Raw genomic sequence first — 23,500 nt, forward strand, 5'->3', positions numbered from 1 at the left:
TCATTTCAAAATATCAAAACACATTTCATAAAACCCACAGTTAGATCATGCCATTCGAAACAAATAGAATCTCAATAGCCAGAGGCTAAGAGAAATCACATCACAAGGCTAGCTAGCTCAAATATATGGATATCCATTCACATCCTCTTCTACTGGCACACCTCAACACTTCTCCAGAGAAGGAATCAAAATTCGAAACTAATTACCTTCACTAGTCGTGCTAGTGAGGTGTACAAATATATGGTCATGACACTGTGGTTTCAAAACTTATCTTAACAATTTGCTAAACATTGTCATTTCAATATACATAATAACTTTCAACAATTTAAATCAAAACATCATAAGAATGCCATAATTCAATATTTCACATTATTCAAAACAGTATGCAAAAGATGATTATAAAAAGTATACGTTGTGCACAAACCTCAAGCGAGTCGCCTCTTGGCCTTGACTCGGTTCCTCGGGTTTTTTCCCAGTATTTTTTTCCACTGAAACACACAATTTTATAGTGTTTCAGTACCATAATTTAACATAAATCCAAAAATAAATTTAACTTCACTTATACCTAGCTCTAACGTGCTAATTTCGACGTTCTTGAAATTTTGTGTTTTGGGTTACTATTCACTGCACTATTCAAGTCAAATAGTTGACTTTCTAAGGCTTAATAGGTGTGGGAACTCCAACTTCACCCACATACCACATTTTGGTCATTAAACTTATTGGTTTTGGTCGTTTTCTCAAAGCTTAGATCATTTTGGCAAAATTGCCAATTTTCGGTTTTGGAGTTCTAAGTTGCACTATTCCATTGGTCAATCTACTGTTGGAATTTGACAAAACTTCCTTCATAGAAAATGTTCCTTATTGTCTTAAGTGTATTCTCATTTTTAGATCACCTCAATCAGAGTTTTGTAGCTCATGTTATGGCCAAAATAAAATTACTGTTCACGTGCACTGTTCATGCTGAGATTTTGGGTTTTAGCAGATTTTAATCCAACTTTGGTCAGTAATTTGGTTAAGTTAAGTTCATAATTTGGTCTAAATTTCTTCATATGAAATGTTCTACTGTGTCTTAGGTTTCCATCGGTTCAAGAATCGCCTAAATCGGAGTTTTGTAGAGAGAGTTATAACCCTTCAAACATTACTGCTCAATAGAAATTCTGTAGAGTTGCAGGTTTGGTAACTCAACTTTGCTCAATAATTTGAATGGGTTAATGGCATAATTTGGGTTGGTGTTCTTCATGAAAGTTTTAGATCTATATCTTATCTAATTACTGGTAAAATTTCAGGTCATTTTGACCTTCCTAGCTCGAGTTATGACCAAATGAGCAATTACTGTTTATTTGGTCAGTTTATGCAGTGGCAGACTGCTCTTAACAAACTTTGGTCAATTGGTTTACTAGGTTTTGGTCAGTTTTCGGGCATGGTTCCTCAATGAAAATTGTGTCATTTTATGTCTATTTTCATCCCCAATTGGTGGCATATCAATTGGACTTGTAAAATTTTCGTTTTGGTCCTTCAAAGTGGGTTTGGTCATGCTGCCAGCAGCATGACCATTGGACCTACGAATTTGGTTTTCATTCCAACAATTCCCACACACCTCTTTTGGTCATTATTGACCATTTTTCATCTCACAATAGACCAAAGTCATCATTTATGCATTTCTCCAAAATTTGGTTCCAAACCCTAGCATTCAAAACCCTAACTCATCAATTTCATGCATTTAACTAATTCAATGGCTATATACATGCTTCTTTAACTCTATCAAACTCATACACACCTTTAAGTCCATCAAATTCATGCACACACATCAAAACCATAGCTGGATGAATTTTGCTTTAATCCTCCCACAATTAATTTCTTTTCATTTTAAACATATTACAAGTAATTCAAGCTATAAACACAACTACTAAATTTCAAACTTACAAATTAATGTGCTTACCTTACTTGAATTTAAATTCTTTAGTTTCTCTCCTCTTTCCTTCTTTCTTTGATGATCAATCTCCTTGTCAAGTGACTAAAACAAGTTTTTATGTGTGAATTTGGGGTAAGGTAAGATCAAATGGATGTTTAAAAGCTTGAAGCAAGCTTTAATGGTGGACCTCCATAGAGATGAGAGGGAGAAGGTGGGCAGCAAGTTGGAAGGAAGAAGAAGACAATTCTATTTTTTTTTTCTTTTGTTTTCTTTTTATCCTTATCCCTTTTTGAAGACCAAAAATCCATTTTAAAGAAATAATTTAATTAATTTGTTTATGACATCATTCATGATGTCATCACCTTTGACTTTTCCCATCTTCTTTTTTTTTTTCTATTAGTTCTTTGATTTAATTCTCGATTCCGAAATTTTCTTTTCTCTGATTTTATTGACAGTTAGGTCAGGAGTCAGCTCTCGGGGTCAATTGACCAAATTGCCCCTCGCCGGTTCATCCCGGTTTGTAAATAATTCCATATTTCTTCCGGCTCTCTGACCTAATTATTTAACTAGCTTAACAGTTCTTTTTCGTGATTTTCTCTTTTCCACTGTGTCCATAAGGGTCTTAAGGACCGCAGCGTCACTTTTTACGATTCGAAATTTGAGTTTAAAATGACTTCGCAGTCATTCCCGAGGAGGTCACTCATCACTGTGACTCTCGGCTCGTTTAACTTCTTATGTTCTGTTTTTCTTATTTATAATTAACTAATTAAACATTACTAATTATTTGTGTTTATGGCTTCTCAAGTTGTCTTAAGTGTGGCTCTAATCTCCTTAATTGACCAGACCGACACCGGTCACCGGAACAGTGAAATCTACCAGGCTATGCAAACAGGGGTGTTACACAAGAAATGGATTAAACCTCATAAATTTCATTAAATTGGGACTAATCTAGCTCAAATCCACAAAAATAACAAAAATATTACATCCTTTACTCCAGAATCAAAGAAAACTACTCACAATCCATGTTTAACACAAGAAATTCTAAGTAAAAGAGGAAATAAATCATGAAAATAAACTAAAACTAAAGAAACCCGGTTGGAGAAATGTAGAAAATGGTGAAGAAGAGAAGAAGAAGTTGGATTATGCTTCCCAAGAATGAAAGTCGACTCCTCCTCCATTTTTCTGCCCCTCTCTCTATCTTCCTCTCTTTCTTCTTATCCCCAAAAATGAGGTAAGGGCACTATTTATACTTTCTGACAAATAACCCTAAAAATGGTGTGTTTAAGGAAGGGATTCATGTGTAAAAATTCTTCTGCCAGCTCATTATGAAGATTTGCACAAGTTGTGCAAGCTTCCTATGCAGATTCTGAGCAAATTTGGTGATTCCAGGTGCTTCCCGTGATGTTGCATAAGTGAGGCGTGAGACTGCATAAGTTATGCAGTAGCTTATGCAGTTTTCGGCAGGTTTAGGGGCTTTCTACGTGAAGCTGCATAAGCAGAGTGCGAGACTGCATAAGTTATGCAGTTTTTGGCCACTTTGCATTCTTCAACTTTCAAGCTTTGTTTTTGATATCTTTGGCTATAGGAATCACTCCTCATTGGCATAATTTCTTTTTAGTCCCTCAAAAACACCATTTTACCTACAAAACAAAACAAAATCATAAATTAACCCAAAAATTAACAATTATGGAAAACTATCTAAATAACTAATAAAATTGGCTAAAAGTGACTAACAAGTGATTGAAATTGCCATGAAATCTAACCTAAATGACTATGCAAAATCCATGTATCAGTCACATGATGCATAAATAAAGACCAAAGAAAAATCAAACCCATAGGATAAAATAGAACCAAAAAGGAAGATCCATCTACTGAAGCAAGTATGCTGATAATATTTGATGTAGTAGAGGTTCCAAATTACAATCAAGCCTCTAAAAAGACCCACTGATGGAATATAAGCCCATTCAAGATTGGCCATCCCCCTTGCTCTTCTAATCAGAGGGAAAGAGTTAGATTTGCATTTGGTCTCCATAATACTTACCATATCCAAATGATGATTGGTAATGATTTTCTTGATGTGAGACTTATTCGAGACTCCTCCAAGACTCCTACAATTCTAGGATAAAGTGGAAAACATGATAAATAAGAACAAATAAGGAATTTATACCATAGTGGGAAGAAGAAATCAAAGGAGTGTGCCAGCTTTTTTTTTTTTTTTAGAGAAATGATGTCCTTAGAAACATGTCTTGCAAACTGATTAACAAAATCCCTTTCTTCACTTGCAAAAGAGAGAATTAAATTCTTTCCAAGATTAATTGTGAGTTGTGCTTCCTTGTTCAGCAAGAGCTAAGGTTGAGCAGAGGGGGTGGCACAAATAGTGTTGTTCCTTCTTTGGATATCACTGTTAAAAGGCACATGAGGTTTAACTGCGACCAATTTTGAATTTTTAATTTTACATCCAGAAGATAATTTTGAATATAAGTCACTAAGATTAATAATGGTCCTAGACTTGGCCCTTTGCTTCATGATTTTATTTAGCTTAAAGTGTGATAATGGTAAGGCACCATCCAAGCTCAACCCAATTTCTATGGATTCAAAAGAGGATTATGAGTCAAACCTAGTTGATTCAAAATCATCTATTGCTTGCTCATCAGATAGGTTCCAACTGTTCTCTACTTCATTTTCAATGGAGGGAGGGATAAAAGATTGATTCATTTCCAGATCTCTAACATTCAAAGGGTCAGAGGGTTAAGGGTCTGGTTGACAGCAAACATCACGATTTCAAATTCAAAAGGTGTTGCATTTCTAGGTAGGGGAGACAAATGCACAGCTGAGCCATCCATAATTGTTGTGCCATAAAGAGAGTTTGTGAACACATGGGTTGGGGCAAGGGAAGGTGACTGCATTGCTGGGTTAGTTTCTCTATGTTCTCATCATGCTCCAATGCTCAATCCTTTACATACAGGGACAACATACTTTCAAATGCAGAATTTGCATTCCCCAAAGTGCTAGGTGTCCTCCCAAATATTGAGACATTACAATCTATGTCATCTCCTAAGTTTGCAACACCATTTGGGTTCCCCAAATCATCATCGTCTTTGTTAGATGCATTTATGATGGATGATTCAGAAAAGGATTCTGATGGTGGTGTTTTGCAGATAATAGGTGTAGGATTGAAAAAATCCAAACATGGTTCTTCATAACCCAAGATATGATATCTAGAGCTACCAATGTCCATAACAATTGTTTTGCTTAGCCACTCAGAGTTGTTCGTGATCAGGAGAATTCTTGCAATGTCCAACCTGGATTTGGCTTGTGCAAATCCATCTGCCAAAATGATGTTGCTACACAAATTACCTAACCACTTAGAAAAATCTATTGACCATGCATTCAAAGGTATTCCCTGTAGTTTTAACCAAATGAAACACTTAATGGGTGTGAGAAAGCAATGTTAGGGCTGTATTTTTTTCTATAAACAAATGAAATTTTATTGAAGTAAAAAACCAAAGAGCAGAAAGAGATACAAATGAGCAAACAAAAACAGGATACAAAGGAAAAAGCTAGGAACAAATGAAAATAGAGCAGGAATAACAACAAACCACAATAAAGAGCCATATGGTGACTAGGATGACAGCTGGACTAAAGATAGAGCAACAACCTAACACACACATGCAGATTCAGTTAGCCACTATACAAACCAATTCAGATTGAATGACAAAAATCCCTCCATGATTTCATTATTCTCAAAAGTTAGTAACACCATATCACCACCAAATGGAACAATGTCAATGGAAAAGACACCTTTAGATGCAAAGTATGTTTGCAAATTATTGAGTGAATGAATATTCTTTAGCTTTGTAATGGTCGAATGAGATAGCCATTTAAGGTTCTCTGTTTCGATCATGGAATTTCATACTGTCCCCCCTACAGGTAATGATTTAGGGAGTTTATCAGTGGTGGCTACCCTAAACAAATGTCAAAGCTAGTCGGAACTCCATTTTGGCCTTGTAGAGTACTTAACTTCAAGACATTAGAGGTTAAAGGTTCATTTTGGTTATTGACATATGTGTTGTGGAACTTCTTAGGGGTGTCTTTGTTGCTCTACCTTTTAGCTTCTTAGTTTTGTATGTCCAATAGTAAAGATTCAATTATGCAATTGCTTTGACTGGAATGCTCTTAGTTTGTAGGAAACTATCCACATGATGTTAAGATACATAGTAGCTCCTTCATCCAATTAATTGTTAAAACTCTAATAAACTCAAAGCACTGTCCACTTTGATTGAGCTTGCTTAGGATGTACACATCTTCAATTGCATCTAATTTGGAGAAAGCATTGCTTAAATTGGTGGCTTTCCAATTTGACGAGAAATTCTCCAGGTGGATTAATGAAAAAAAAAAAAAAAAACATATGATGGCTAGTGTATAAGGGTGTTTGGCTGCCAGTTTGGTGAACAGTTATGGTGGGTGTTGGATCTTAGAGTTGTTGTGGTGGTTGTAGCCGTGAGCACTGAACATTTTAAAATGAAAAATTAAACCGAACTGATTTAATTTTATTTTTTTGTTCGATTTTGATTCTTAATTTAGAAAAATTGGTTTCTTAGTTTGATTCGGTTAATTCAGTAAAACAACCAAATTAATCGAACCAAACTGATTTTACCCAAATACTTAAGGTGCTGAGTTTTGACAAGGGGTATATATATGTATCTTATACATTAATCTAATCCTATATAAGCCTATTTTTTGCTCTCAACTCAAAGACAACCACTAGCCCTCCTCCCACTATCCTTCTTATTCGTATTCAATTTCTTCTTATTTTGCTTGGATTTCTACCATGATACTTCATTAATTCATTTCTAGATTCTTGACCCAAAAAAGACTTCACTTCTTTCAGACCCACCTCACATGCCTCATAATCTATGCCTAGCCTTACCCCTCCTTGCATCAAAGTTGCCCCATTTTCTCTGCTTCTTCTTCTTATGTTCATCCAGTTCCACACACTCGATTCGGTGCTCACAAACCCACTAAATTCTTTTTCATGTCTTTTTGTTTTTTTCTTCCTTTGGTTCTTCTTTAGTTTTAGGTATGTAATTGAATTGAGAACTATGTAAGTATGGGTATTATTGGTTTAAAGATTTGGGTATGTAATTTAATTGAGGATTATGTGATTTTGGGTATTGTTGTTTTAAAGATTTGGGTATGCAATTGATTTAACTATTGGGTGATTTATGGATTTTTTTATAATTTGTTGAAATTTTTTAAATTTTGATAAGTTGAGTTATTTCTATTGTTGGGTGATTTCTGAGGTTTTTATATAATCTGTTATTATTTGGTTCTTATTGCATTGGCTTATGAGATTTTTTTTTTTTTTGTTATTGTTTTGATTGCATTTATTGAAGGTGTTAGGAAACTGGGTAGATAGGGAAGCAGGCGACAGTGTTGGTTGAATTTTGACAAAATCAATGAATTGAACTAAAATGAATTAATTCAGTTCAGTTTACATTTTATAAGATTTTGGTAGTTTGGTTTTTATGGTTTGAAACTAAACAACCGATTTTATACCTTTAGGTGGTTGTTGTTTTCTCTAGTAGTTTGAGTTTAGAGGGGTTGGGAGGTTTGCGGCTGTTGGGAAGGCATTTCAACTTTTGTCAAGCTAGAAGATGATATAATGCTAAAGAACCTTTCAGATTACATTAGTTGTATTCAAACCCAAGGTATACTTAAAAGGATGGAGGCATCTTTTCTTGAGTCATTAGTAGTAGTGGTCACAAACAGGAAGCAAAACAAATAATAAAGTAGTAAAAGTATTTGAATTTGAGGGACCAAGAGAGAAGTCAAGTGATAGGGAAAGAAATATCAAGCGGAAAAAGAGAAAGAGAGAGATTAGAGAAAAATTTAACAAGTTAGATTATCTTATAGCATCATCAAAGGCTTAAGAATAAGATTGAGAGTAGTAAGCAAGGGAGAGATGAGTGAAGAGGACTTTGATTTGACAAAAATAAACATATTTTTGTCATTTTATCTCCAATTAATGGAATCTATCAATAAAGTCTAATAGAATGATTAAACGATTTAATTTACAAAATAGAGGGATATTTTAATTAGGTTTTAAAAAAATAAAGACCAACTATATATATATATATATATATATCCACATATGGTAAACATAAATGATTAGGTTACAACATTAAGGTGACAAGTTATTTAATGTGTAAAGCAGTTTAATTACTTGTATAAGTCCTAATTAAAATGAATTACACTGTAATATGCCCAACATTCTCTCTAAATTTGACTTAACATCAGAGCATTGGTTTGGGTTATAAGTTTCAACTGCCTATAAAACTGTATCATCGAACCAAACTGATTTTACCCAAATACTTAAGGTGTTAAGTTTTAGCAGGGGGTATATATATGTATCTTAAACATTAACCTAATCACATATAAGCCTATTTTTTGTTTTCAACTCAAAGACAACCACTAGCCCTCCTCCCACGATCCTTCCTATTCTTCTTCAGTTTCTTCTTATTTTGCTTGGATTTCTACCATGATACTTCATTAATTCATTTCTAAATTCTTCACTCATGAAAGACTTCACTTCTTTCAGACCCATTTCGCGTGCCTCATAGTCAATGCCATGCCTCACCCCTCCTCGCATCGCAATTGCACCATGTTCTTTGCTTCTTCTTCATGAGTTCATCCAATTCCACACACTTGGTTCAGTGCTCACAAACCCACTTGATTCTTCTTCGTGTCGTGTCATTTTTTTCTTCCTTTGGATCTTCTTTAGTTTTAGGTATGTCATTGAATTGAAGATTATGTAAGTTTGGATATTATTGGTTTAAAGATTTGGGTATGTAATTGAATTGAGGATTATGTAATTTTGGGTATTGTTGGTTTAAAGATTTGGGTATGCAACTGATTTTTCTGTTGGGTGATTTGTGGATTTTTTTTATAATTTGTTAAAATTTTTAAATTTTGATTAGTTGGGTTATTTCTATTGTTAGGTGATTATGAGTTTGTTATATAATTTGTTGTTGTTTGGTTCTTGTTGAATTGGGCTATGAGATTTTTTTTATTGTTTTGATTGCATTTGTTGAAGGTGCTCAGCATCTGGGTAGATAAGGAAGCGATACGGTGATGTTGGTTGAATTCTAATAAAATTGGTGAACTAAACCTAATCGAATTGATTTGGTTCTTCTATAATTTTGGTTCGGCTCGATTTACATTTTATAAGATTTCGATAGTTCGATTTTTACGGTTTAATTTGGTTCATTTAGAAACTGAACGACTGATTGCACACCCCTAGGTGGTTGTTGTTTTCTCTAGTAGCTTGAGTTTAGAGGGGTTGGGAGGTTTGGGGCTATTGTGAAGGCATTTCAACTTTTGTTGAGCAAAAAGAATATATAGTGCTAAAGAACCTTTCTGATTGCATTAGTTGTATTCAAGCTCAAGGTCTACTTTTCCTGAGTCATTAGTAGTAGCGGTCACAAATAGGAAGTAAAACAAACAACAAAAGTAGTAGAAGTATTTGAATTTGAGGGAGCAAGAAAGAAGTCAAGTGAGAAGGAAAGAAATATTGAGGGGAAAAAAAAAAAAGGACATTGGAGAAAAATATAACATGTTAGCCTATCAAGCATTACCTTATAGCATCATTAAAGGCTTGAGAGTAAGATTGAGTAGTAGTGAGAAAGGAATGAAGAGAAGGACTTGGATTATTCAAAAATAAACACTAATGTTTGTATTGCTGGTAAGGGTATTTTTGTCATTTTTTCTCCAACTAATGGAATCTGTCAATAAAGTCTAACAAAATGACTAAACAATTTAATTTACAAAATAGAGGGACATTTTAATTAGGTTTTAAAAAAAATAGAGGCCAACTATATATATATATATATATTTCACATAAGGTAAATATAAATGATTGGGTTGCAATATTAAGGTGACAAGTTATTTAATGTGTAAATCAGTTTAATTACTTGTATAAGTCCTAATTAAAATGAATTAAATTGTAATATACCAAACATTCTTTCCAAATTTGACTTGACATCAGAGTACTAGTTTAGATTGCAGTTTTCAACAATCCATAATACTATATAATTGAACCCATATTGAGTTAATGGTACTTAATTTTTAAGTGAAAAGCATATGGTTGCACTTAGATTTTATTTGGCATTGAGATTCTAGGCTAAAAAAGCACTTTTCATAAAAAAGCACTATTTTAAATACAATTGAAAAAAAAATTTAGAAAAAAGTTATTTTATTATTTAAAAGTTTTATGAACAAAACATATCAAATTTAAATCAATTTTTAATATTCATTGTTAAAACATATTTTAAAAAATATTTGTTTTTAATAGCAGCTTCAATAATAATATCAAATAAGCTCTTAAGGAAAAAGTCTTGAAAATAAAAATTTTATATCGAAAATAAGTAAAATTAAAAAAAATAAATATAAATAGTTAAATTATAAATTAAAGTGATTAATAATTTTAATACATAAAATAATTCAATTACTTATAAAAATTATATTAAATCGAATTACACTGTAATATGGTTAATATCCTCTCCACATTTAATATTATCGAAATTAAAAATCAGGAAAATCGAAGAGAAACTACTACTTTCTACGAGGCAGGACAAAACTAAACGACTCATCGTGGAGTTACGGCGCGTTTCGTGAAATGGCAATTTAGCTTGCGTACATAAACACTAATTAAAGAATATTTTATTGTGGTTTTATGTACTCATTTCTGCTTCCCTTGACGCAGCAAATGATATTGAGAAGAGTATGCAAAAAGTCATTCTATACGGTGCATACCCATAATCCTAAAATAAAAGGCAAACTCACCTAAAAGGATCCCTATGTTGCTACCTTGTGAGAGATGGGAACTCTACTCATTATGAAACCAATCCATCTCTTTTCAAGGAAGGAATATGCCCTTTCCCTTCTCTTTCCCTTTTGGCTACATATATATGGATTGGAGAGCTTAAAGAACTGGAGAGTGGAGAGAGAGCTAGCTATACGTATGAGAAGATGAAGTTCAGATCATATCATCAGCTGGTGGTTCAGTTGCTGGGGAGAGTGGCGCATAGTGAAGGTATTGGCGTGCCTCAATCTAAATACATGGTTAGATGACTTCTGTTAGCCAAGTAATTTGATTGAGCCGCGTCAATATCTCCTTTTTAAACCCCTCTCCTTTCCTCTTCTTCACAATTTCTTGGTAATAATTACTTTGCTCTATTTCTCTTTATTTATGCTTGATGATCAATCTTCTATTGCACAAATGATCTCTAGTTGCTGCTTTTTAGAGTTACAAGAAGGGTAAATTTGGGATTTCTTTCCTCTTAATTCATCAGTAGGCTGCTGCAGGCCTAAATTTTGTGTATGTTTGTGTCTCTCCCTCGATTTCCATGTAGGAGGGTTCAGAAAAAATGAACAAGCATGAAATATGGTATGGCCTAGCTAGACAATCTTTTTTTGGAGGGTCTTCTTAGGGCCTCTTGAATCTTCATCATTGTCATGATTTATCAATTGCAGGTTAAGAACAGGCATGATGTAGGGAGTAGGTAAGATGGGTTTATCAAGTCGATCGGCTATAATAGTTTAGTGCTAGCTTCTTCCCACTATCTTTATTAAAATGGAAATCAAGTTATTTCAACTACATATATAATTTTCATTAAATGAAATCAAAATAAATAAATAAATAACCCGTGAACTCAAAATTTTTCCTGGCCATGCTCCAGCATGTGATTATATAAAAAGAAAAATGATAGAATAATAATGATAGAGATGATTAGAGAGGCAGAGAGGAGGAACAAAAACTGTTGTTAATGAAGGAATAGAAGGTAGCTCATTAGCAAGGTTGCCGAGGAGCAGGAACCATAACTGTAACTTGGGTGGGGTCGACTGTGCCTTATCTTAGAACTGGGGACTTCTGGGGCTGCATTAAATTCGATTCCTTCTCTATAGTCCCTAGTCTCTACGACGTTCGAGCACCCTTTGACTCGTGAATCAATGTTTCAACTACCGTTTTGTTCTTAGAAAAAAAGATAAAATAAGTCCCTAAACTTTAGTCGATTCATATAATTTCAAAAATCTTTTTTGTCAAATATCTTCAAAGATATCTATATTAATATACTTTATGCACTTTGGCATTTGTTATGCGAGCAAATAGAAAATAATATATATATATATATATATATATATATATATATATATATAAACTGAATATTATAATTAAATAACAGATTTTATGTGATATAAACTTGTTTATCCTCCAAGTAAAAAACGACCCCATAACTATATACATCAGATTCCCTATACCCATCGCTGCCATATATGCATTTTCTGTCAAGGCCAAAATAAAACCGTCTCAGAAAGCTGCAAACAATTAAAAGAACGAAAAAAGAAGAAATGTGGAAAGATAAACCACCTGGTGTAATTTAACCAAATGTACCAAAAATCGAGATGGCTGTTCCTGAAGCAGATGACTGCTAGCACTTCCTTTTTCTGTTTCATTATCACCTTGAAATATGTGGGTTCGAAGAAGAACCAACCATTGTTGCTGGTGCATATGTTGTGTCATGCATTTTTTTTTAATACTAAATTGATAGAAGCCGAATTGCCAGAAATTACTTGAATGTAACTTTACAAAAGTCCATCTTCTACTAAAAAAATGATGTAGCTCATCTCCAATGATGGATACCACCAGTTGTCAAGCTGTCAATGCATCGTGACAATCCCGATCAGTTAATACATTAACAACAATATGCTTTCAGTTGATTACAGATCCAAACAAATGGAATTAAATAGCCTTAGAGTAGTGATTTTCATAAGCCCTAATATGTACCTTCCCTGCCTCTAATGCACTTGATTATTCTCTGTTTTCTAGAGAAGAAGCGACCTAGTATAACAGCAATGCCTGTTATTGCAATGGTGAATAAAAGTCGTCTCCGTGAATAATCATGTGGCTTCCTTCCTGGAGCACATGATGCTCCTTGTGCTTCCCTCACATCCCACAATATTAACTGAGACACAATGCATCTAGTCTCATGCTTGTATCTTTCTCGCAGTCTAATATACTTATTACACAGATGACAAAGTTCTGTACGGTTCCCACATAATTTTTTATGCTTAGCTAGATCAATTGCAGGCGATAGAAACTTGCAGAATTCACATGTGACAATCCTTTGAGGACAATTTTCACCTTTATGGATTGCTAGAACTTCATGCTCATTGTCTCACTGCACACTGAACAGGCCACCGGCGCATGAGTGTTTAAGAAGTGTTCCTCGGCATAATTTTATGGGACCATGTCACCACAAATTTTACATTTTTCAAGATTCCGAGAACAATGAGCAAAATGCAAATCAATATTCGAGGAAGGGATAGCTTTGTCTCAGTGACTGCATATGTTTGTTGGCATTAGTCGTTGGGTATGTTGGTTTAATTTCAGCTTAGCTTGTGATGGCAATTTTGCTCCTCTCTACATTTTATTTATTTATTTATTATTATTAGGGCCACTAGAATTGTTATTCTTTGTAATTCCTCTATCATTTATTATTCGATTATTTCGTTTTAGGTTTGAAACCTTGATGTATTGTTATCTTCTTTACAAAAGAGGTGAAGAGGAACATAGGAAGTAATAGATTTCATGTAAACTTTTGAGTTCATGTATGTCATTAGCTTCTTGTCATGAATTAAAAAAAAAAAAAAAAGTGTAGGAGCTGGATTTAATGGATGCAGATTTTCTTCACCTCTCTTTCTTATTTTCATGGCATTTTTTATTTTTTTTTCTTGGTTTTTATTTTTATTTTTTCTTATCAAGCACTATGACATTAATATCATACTTCACTCACTCGCTTGGGAAAGGGTTCGGTCTTAAATGGATAATTGTAGAGTTATTTGGCAAAACAGGTCAATTTGGGGTATTTATGAGATCGTAGTTATTTAATTTTATGGATACTTTTATAAAAATTACTAAATTTAACTTTTTTATAAAATTTATAAAATTTTAATTTAATTTCATAAAAATAATTGTGATAAAAAATCAAAAGTTTTTAAGTTAACTTGTTAATCTGTCAACTATTTTATAAATAAAATTATCTAATTAGATATTACTAATGGAGAAAAGATAGAGGAAGGAAGGGGTCTGAGGGTGAAGAAGCAACTGCATGCATTTTATATAATCTTTTTTTAAGAAATTAATAAAATAAGATAATTTTATTTATAAAATAATTAATAGATTAATAGATTATGAAATTAAATTAAAATTAAGTGAGATTTATAAAAAAAAAGTTAAGTAATTTTTATAGAAAAATCTTATACAATTAAGTAACCACATGATATTTTCTTGTCAATTTTAACCTAATCCTCGACTAAAAATTCAACTGCTTATTTAGATTTTTTTTTTTCTTGACGGACAATGAGCTATATATATGGCTTTTTGTATTGCCCTGCTACAAAAAAAGTGATATAAAGTTAAAAAAAAAAAAATTGACGCTTAAGTGAACACATAATCATTTCTTAATCAAATAGTGGATCGCCCATCAAAACCCTAGCCACTTGTGCTCAGGAAGTTTCAATATATTTCTCATGATGTTGTTGATTTTTTATTTCTTGCAAGTCACGGTGTTCTCATAGTGGTTTTACACCAAGACGGTTGCAAAGAAAGTGACTTGTTTTAAAGACCATTTCAACATCTTCATAAAGGCATAAGCCTCATTGATTGATTGATTGATTGATTTATTATTATTATTGCAAGGATTTATTATAAATTTTTATAAAATAAATTTTATTATATTAATAATTTTAATATTATTGATTTAAATTTTATTTTTATTAATCAAAGTTAATAAGTTGAGCCATATATTAAAATAATTTTTTATTTATTTATAAGTTAATCACTTTCTTTAATAATTCTCACTACAAAAATAATAAAATTCACAATTAACAAATAAAAATACAAAATTGATTCACAATTAATAATAATTCTCTATGCACCTTTAAACAGGGAAAACAATAATGCCTTCTATGCTAATTTTGTTTTTATTATTTTTATATGCATTTTATGCTGTGAATTTTGATAATTCATTAAAAATGTTAACATATAAAATAAAATTAATTTCCAATGATTATATATGATCACAATACTTTATATTGTTTTATTATTTATTATTATAAGTGTACTTTAGATGTTTTGAATTTGGTTGTATCATTATGTATTTATGATCTTGGGATATCAAAATTAATTAAGGCACTCAAGGTGCTCAATTATTTGGTTAGAAAATAATTGAGATGTATTTTTTTTAATAAAATATTCTTTCATTTATTTTTATTTTTATTTATCATATTTTAATTTTTTATTTAAAATTGTTAATTATATTTAAAAAATTAAAGAGTATTATTTATTTTTTAATTTTATTCTTTATTTTTATTATATATAATAAATATTTTAATTAATTATTAATATATTTTTATAAAAATATAATTAATAATATGATAAATAAAAATAAATGGAGTAGTAATTACGTTTACCGACATGATTGAAAATAAAGTGTATTATTAAAATACATTAAAATGTTACTTTCATATGGTGGTGAGGTGTCGAATTTTTTTAAGAGATCAATCAAATCTCATTAATATTTTGTTAACATTTAAAATAAATAATATATATTCAATAATAAATATTTAAATTTCAAATATAAAAAAGTAATTACAATTAGAATAACTATTTAATTTTATAAATTAATTTATTTACGTTCAAATGTAACCAAAGCTTTCTATTTTTTATGTAAAAATTATTATTTTATATTATTTAATTTATTTTATATTACTTTATCTTATATATTTTGAATTACAATTATTAGATTGCTAATTTATTAATAATTTTTAGATATTATTTTCTTTATAAGAAAAAGAACTTGTGGCTGATCTCGAGTTATTGTTCAAATCATTACGTAAGGCTTTCATAAAAATGATGATACAAATGACGCGGGAGAAGCATCACTGATGAATCATCATCATCGCTAATAGGAAAACTTTTTCAAAAAAAGGAAAATAAAGAGTAAAAAAGAATATATTTTCTTTATATATATATATATATATATATTACATAGAAGCAAAACAAATTAGATAGGATGAACATAAAAATATTTTTTATGTTTAAAAAGAAAGAAAATAAAGAGAGAATTATAATAAATTTATAATTTTATTTTATATATTTAAAAAAAAACTTTTATTAGAGAAAAGTTAATAATAGGTACTTTTATAATTTATATATATATATAATACACTTTTTTATCTATATTTTTGTTATTTTTTCTTTAATTTAGAAAAAAAATAATAATAAAAAAATAAGAGTTATTTTCTATTCTCTCTTTATTTTTCTACTTTTTGAAAAAAAAAAAAAGTGAATCATGTAAATTTTATGGTATTTTTAAGATGATTTCAATATTATTTAACATTTTTAGAAAATAAAAGATAAAATTTTCATTAAATGGAGATAAAATATAAATTTGAAATATAAAATTTTATACTACAATTCTATATAAGAAAATTTAAGATAAGCTATTTATATAAAATACAATATCAATTATCTTGATTTAAAAATTTTAATTATATTAACAGAGTAGTTAAATTTGTTATTCGATAGAAAGTATATTTTATTTGGTGGTAATCTATAACTGTTTTATTCTATAATTTTTATGAATTCGATCTAAAAATTATCAAATTTTGATATTCTTAAAAAGAGAAAATTTATACTTTATACCATTAAACTCATATTGAAATAATAAAGTAAAATACACAATTCCATAATAAAAAAAATATCTTCAAAATATACTAAGCAGTAAATGAAATATCATATTTTCATAGAATATGAGATAATAAATCTTTTAAAATGAGAAAACAAAACTTAAATTTATCAATAAGAATATTTCAATATAAATTTTAATATTATTGAAAAAAAAAAAAAAGACGAATGAAAGAGAGGAGAGAGAATTTAAAGAATGAGTTGGCTAGGGTTATCATTGAGCTTATTGATTTTACGGTTTGTTATATTGTTTCATCATTTTTATTTGTGATTGATAATTTCATAAACAGATTATTAGATTTATTATTTTATTTTTGTAAATACTGCATGTTAAATTTCAAGATAATCATATAATTTAAAATTAAACTGTAATATATATCACATATAAATATTTATTTATATTTAATCAATTTAGAACTTAATATGCATTCAAAAATTACATCTTCAATGCTAATCACAAAATTTAAACTAAAAATAATAAATTGAAAGTAAATCTAACTACCACTTAAATTTATTTTTATGGTATTTTTATAATAATTTTCTTTTGCTTTTGATTTGATTAAAATCTTCATCCTTCTTTGTCACTTTGTGTTGACTTCTCCTACTAGAAAGCCAAAATCAAAATTAAATTCAAAATCAAAATCAAAATTCAGAGACACACTTAACAGATACGTTTGATTAATTCGCTGAATCAGGGCATCTTTTGATTCACTATTTTTTTCCCCTTATTGTTGCTTCTTTTCTTCACTTCCTCTTATAGGGTTTCGGTTTAAGGCTTGAGAAACACGTGCAAACTACTAAAAGCATGAAAATTTGAAAATGTCTCTTCATAAAATACATATATTTATGTGTTTACTCTTTCAACATAAGGTTACATGTATAGATACATTATCTTTCACTATCTTTAAAATAATAAATATCAACTATAAGAATAAAGTTATCTATTCATCAACCTAACAATACACAAGAAGACCCACACAATAATATGCTTATGGTAAATACATTAATTAATTTCTCTCATTTTCATATAGACATAATATAATATATTTACTATTTTAACTAATTTTCCTACACAACAAAGGATATTTTAACAATCCTAATTTTTAAATTTATAAAATATTAATATATATATATATATATATATATATATATATATATAAAGATAATTATATTATAATATATTGTGGGTTATAGTATTTTAATATTAAATATTTTGAAAATTTAATATTATAATAAAAATAATAAAAAACACAGCTTTAAAAAGCTGTGATTACCGTGCGTCTACCCCCCCCTACAACACTCTCTCTCTCTCCTTTTTAATTTTTTTTTTCTTTATTTTCGTTTTCTAGCTATAACTTCTTTCTCCGATCACCGTTTTTAGCATTTTTGGTATCAAAATATTCCTCTCTTCATGGGCATTGTATAGATACTAAGTTTGCGCGGTATTGTTTCCTGGTTTTTGCGAATCAAGTTTCAGAAGTTTTAGCCCATTTTAACTTCCGGGCTATATCTCTTTCAAATTGTAAATCCTATCAAAAATCTGAAACCACCAGCATGCTCCACTCATCAAGGGCTTCCCAACGACACCAATTTGAAATTTTTCAGACATCGTTTTTCGGTGGGTTCTGTGAAATTTCACAGTGTTTTTTCTGGGTATTAAATGAGTTTAGAAAATTCGGTAAAATTTTTGTACTAACCCTTGTGTTATGGGCTTCGAGTAGGTACATTCAATTCATGGAAATTCGACTATCGATCGAGTCTACATTGTAACACCCCTATTTGCATAGCCTGATATATTTTACTGTTCCGATGATCGGTGTCGGTCTGGACAATTAAGGGGATTAGAACCATACTTAAGATAACTAGAGAAGCCATAAACACAAATAATTAGTAATGTCCAATTAGTTAAGTATAAACAAGAAAAATAGAACATAAGAAGTTAGACGAGCCGAGAGTCACTGCGATGGGTGACCTTCACGGAAACAACTGCGAAGTCGTTTTAAACTCAAATTTCGAACCGAAAAATGTGACGTCGCGGTCCTTATGACCCTTATGAACACAGTGGAAAAGAGAAAATCATGAAAAAGAACTGTTAAGCCAGTTAAATAATTAGGTCAGGGAGCCAGAAGAAATATTGGATTATTTGCAAACCGGGATGAACAGGCGAGGGGCAATTTGGTCAATTGACCCCGAGAGCTGACTCCTGACCTAACTGTCAAATAAAATCGGAGAAAAGAAAATTTCCGAGTTGGGAATTAAATTAAAGAACTAATAGAAAAAAAAAAAAGAAAAGAAAAAGCTAATTACATCACTTTATAACATCAAAATGATGTCAAAATTAATTATTTTAATTCCCACAAATTTTGACCCATTCAAATATATAAAGTAAGTCTTAAAAGACATAAAAATTAAAAAAGAAAATGGTTTTCTCCTACCTCAAAAAAAACGGCAGCCATGGCTCTCCCAAATTCCACTATTGACTCCTCCATGAAAGCTTGAATACAAGCTTTTAAATACCCATTTGACCCTACCTTACCCCAAATTCTCCCATAAAAACTTGATTTAATCACTTGAGAAAAAGATTGGTCATCAAAGAAAGAAGAAAAGAAGAAGGAAAATTAGAGAAAAGGGGAGTTAGGAGTTGCTACACAGAGGTTAGTGATTTAAGTTGCAAATGAGTTTATTACTTGTGTTTATAACTTAGTTAACTTAGAAAAATGCTTAAAATGAAATAAAAATTTGTTGAGGGATCATGAATGATTTTCAGCCAGCATGTATATGAGAGTGATTTGCATGATTTGAATGGTTTGAATGGGTTTAAGAACTTTAGTTAGTTGAATGGTTAGGATTAAAAGCTTTGAAGGTAGCTAAATGCATGAGGTTAGTGAATTAGGGTTTGGACATTAGGATTTAGAGACCAAAAATGTGAAAAACTTATAAATGGTGTCTTTGACCTAATTTGAAGTGAAAAATGGTCATTTGTGACCAAATGAGGTGTGTTAGAAGTGTTGGAATTAAAAGCCAATTCGGATTGGATAAGGTCATGTGCTGGCAGTATGACCAAAATCTCCTTTGAGAGATCAAAAATAAAATTGTACAAGTTCAATGGATATGGGACCAATTGGGGATGAAAATAGGCACTAAATGACACAATTTTCATTTAGCAAGCATGCCCAAAAAGTGACTAAAACCTAGTAAACAAATTGACCAAAGTTGAGAAATCACAGTCTGCCTCTGCACAACCTGACCAAATGAATAGTATTTGTTCATTTGGTCATAACTCGAGCTAGGCCAGTCAAAATGACCTGAAATTTTACCAGTGGTTAGATGAGATATAGATCTAAAACTTTTATTATGAACATAAACCCAAATTATGCCATTAACCAAATCAAATTACTGAGCAAAGTTGGGTCACTGAATCTGCAGACTGCAGATTTGCCATTTGAACAGTAAAGTTTCAATGGCTATAACTCTCTCTAGAAAACTCCGATTTAGGTGATTCTTGAACCTATGGAAACCTAAGGCATAGTAAAACATTTCATATGAAGAAAGGTAGACCAAATTATGGACCTAACTTGATCAAATTGCTGAACAAATTTGGAATTAATAATCTGCTAGAACAAAATTCTGCAGCATGAATAGTAAACGTAATTTGCTTCTAACTTGAGCTACAAAACTCCAATTGGGGTGATTCAAAAAGGAAAATAAACTTAAGACAATAGGGAACATTTTCTATGAAGAAAGTTTTACCAAATTCTAACAGTAAACTGACCAATGAAACAGTACAATTAGGGACACCAAAACTAAAAATTTGGCCATTTTGCCTAAAAGACCTAAGTTTTGAGAAAATGACCAAAACCAACAAGTTTAGTGACCAAAATGTGGTATGTGGGTGAAGTTGGAATTTCCATACCTATTAAGCCTTAGAAAGTCAATAATTTGACTTGAATAGTATAGTGAATAGTAACCCCGAAACACAAAACTTCAAGAACGTCGAGTTTAGCACGTTAAAGCTAGGTAAAAGTGAAGTTAAATTTATTTTTGGATTTATGCTAAGTTATGGTACTGAAATACTATAAAATTGTGTGTTTAAGTTGAAATGAATATCGGGAAAGAACCCGAGGAACCGAGTCAATGCCAAGAGACGACTCGCTTGAGGTTTGTGCACAACATCACCATGCTTTAAAATTCATTGATTAAATGAATGAAATATGCATTTTACTTTTGCTTTGAATTGTTGAAAGTATTGTGACCTTATTTATGATGTTTTGATTTATATTGTGAAAGTTACTGTGTATATTTGAAATGACAATGTTTAGCAAATTGTTAAGATAAGTTTTGAAACCACAGTGTCAAGACCATATATTTGAACACCTCACTAGCACGACTAGTGGGGGTAATTAGTTTTGAATTTTGATTCCTTCTCTGGAGAAGTGTTGAGGTGTGCCAGTAGAAGAGGATGTGAATGGATATCCATATATTTGACCTAGCTAGCCTTGTGATATGATTTCTCTTTAGCCTTTGGCTATTGAGATTCTATTTGTTTCGAATGGCATGATCTAACTGTGGGTTTTATGAAATGTGATTTGATACTTCAAAATGAAATTGTTTGGGATTAAAATCTCATAATGCATGATTTGTATTTAATTCTCATGTTCAGTCAAATTTTTGAATAAATGTGATTTAAGTTCTGCATAAAGATTATTTTAGTATGTTGTGCACCACTGAGTCCTAGTACTCGTGATAGCTTTATTCTTTGTCATGCAGATATAGAAACTAGAGGAGCAAAGATCGAGTCTTTGAGGATTGAGGATTTATCAGCTTGAAGTTATCGGGTATAATTTATACCCTGCCTGTAAATATTTATTTTGATGTATGTACTGCACATAAATGTATGTACATGTAAATCGGTCTTAAGCAGTTTGTACAAAATTTGTAGAAGGTTGTAATAAAATTTAGTGGAAATTTCATACTGTAGAATGTGGTATGATGTGTGTATATATATATATATATATATATATATATATATATATATATATATATATATATATATATATATATATATAGTTTGTTGTCTTTAATGAATAGAAATGTTTTATTTTAATTTGAATGAGATTGATAGATATCATTTTACTGATGATTGAACTTTGGAAATTGAGAAATGTTGACTGTTGAATTTTGAGATTTGAGAAATTATTGAAATTGATTGTGAAATTGAAGTAGTGGTTGAGAAAATTTTTGGAAGTGCTTTTTACAGGTATTTGAAGAACTGTTTTCTCAAAATATGAACGGAACTCTGTCAAAATTTTTATAAAATTTGCGGAAAAATAAAATGGGCCAAAAGTTTTAACTAGTTTTTAATTTCAATTAAATGTTTTAAATACCTATTAGAAAATGCTCACCACTTACCAAAAATAAGAAAATTGTTTTAAAATCCCTTATAGGGTACTTAATGAGTTATCGGTAGGTGAAGTTCGGTAGTTCATTAGGTATTCTACGGGATCATGTTATGCCTTACAGAGGGATAAGGTGTGACATACATTTTCAGGCTAGACAGACAAGCGACCAAGGCTTCTTCAAAACCGAGTCAAGATTATAGGCTATCCCATCATTTTCAGACGTTTCAAATACGTTTTCGGTATCAGAATTGGCATAGGTAAGCCCAAACCCTAAGATTTCTTAATTATTTAGTTTCAGGTTTAGATTAAAAATCCATAAAATAATTGTGGGCAGTCAGAAAATTATAATTCCTTTTGCAATAGCCTTATAATATTGCTAAAGATCACAGAGCAAAGTTTTAGAATTTTTAGAGCTCGTTTAAGTGGTTTTTGCAAAAAGGTTAATTTCAGAGATTAAAATATAATTTTTAATATTGTGATGGTTGACTGTTTGGATGGGCCCAGGAGGGGCCATGTGATGTAATTGAGTTGTGGTTGGGAGACTTGTGAATATAGAAGTATCTTTTGAATCCTTTTGCAGGTTGGGTAAGTCTTAGATATAGGGGAGACTCTGCCAAATTTTCGGCATATATTAGGATATGTTTACCTCTTTAAATTTATTTTTTATTTGAATTAGTACTAATAAATTCAAAATAAAATTATCTAGGTAATCAGGGTCAACCATCTTCCTTCATCCAACCTCTATAGTAGTAACTGGTGTATTGTGAGTAAAATATTAATTTTAATTATAGTTTTGATATTATTATATGTTCAAGCATGCCCATACATCACTTATAAATATGTATCTATATAGTTAAATACTAGGCACATTTTATATTGCATTCATAATTAATGAAGTGTCATGGATATTGTTTGTGGTAATTTGGAGCAGTGTGCGTGCGTTGGCGTGCGTGTGGTATGGTATTGGATATGGACAGGACGGGTAGACACGGCTTGAGAGACATTCACTGGACCCGGTCCTTTATGTATAAGTCAGGGTAGACACGGCTTGAGAGACACTCACTGGGACCCCGCATTTGGCTTATTAAGCAAAAGTCCGGCTTGAGAGACACTCGCTGGCAGAGGTTAGATTAAGAGAGCTGTATAGGGAGTCAACTCCCATATATGTATTGTTTGAATAGTGTTGGATGGGTGAGTGCTCCAAATTGCCTTTTCACTGTTATGATGTGATTTGTATGAAATTTATGATGATTGCATTCCATTCCTTAGGATGCATTAGCTCTAGATAGCTATAGAAATTGTGGTTAAAATTGGTATTTTACTCTCTGAGTCGAATGCTCACTCCTGTTCACCTTATTTTTCCAGGCTACAGGAGGAGAC

At 31.1% G+C, this 23,500-nt stretch overlaps 1 pseudogene; it reads right to left on the reverse strand.

Moving 5' to 3' along the window:
• Positions 1-10,697: 10,697 nt before the first annotated feature.
• Positions 10,698-13,334, reverse strand: LOC110632105 (uncharacterized; annotated as a pseudogene).
• Positions 13,335-23,500: the final 10,166 nt, after the last annotated feature.

The sequence above is a fragment of the Hevea brasiliensis genome, chromosome 7 (genome assembly GCF_030052815.1).
Source record: "Hevea brasiliensis isolate MT/VB/25A 57/8 chromosome 7, ASM3005281v1, whole genome shotgun sequence".
Classification (NCBI taxonomy): domain Eukaryota; kingdom Viridiplantae; phylum Streptophyta; class Magnoliopsida; order Malpighiales; family Euphorbiaceae; genus Hevea; species Hevea brasiliensis.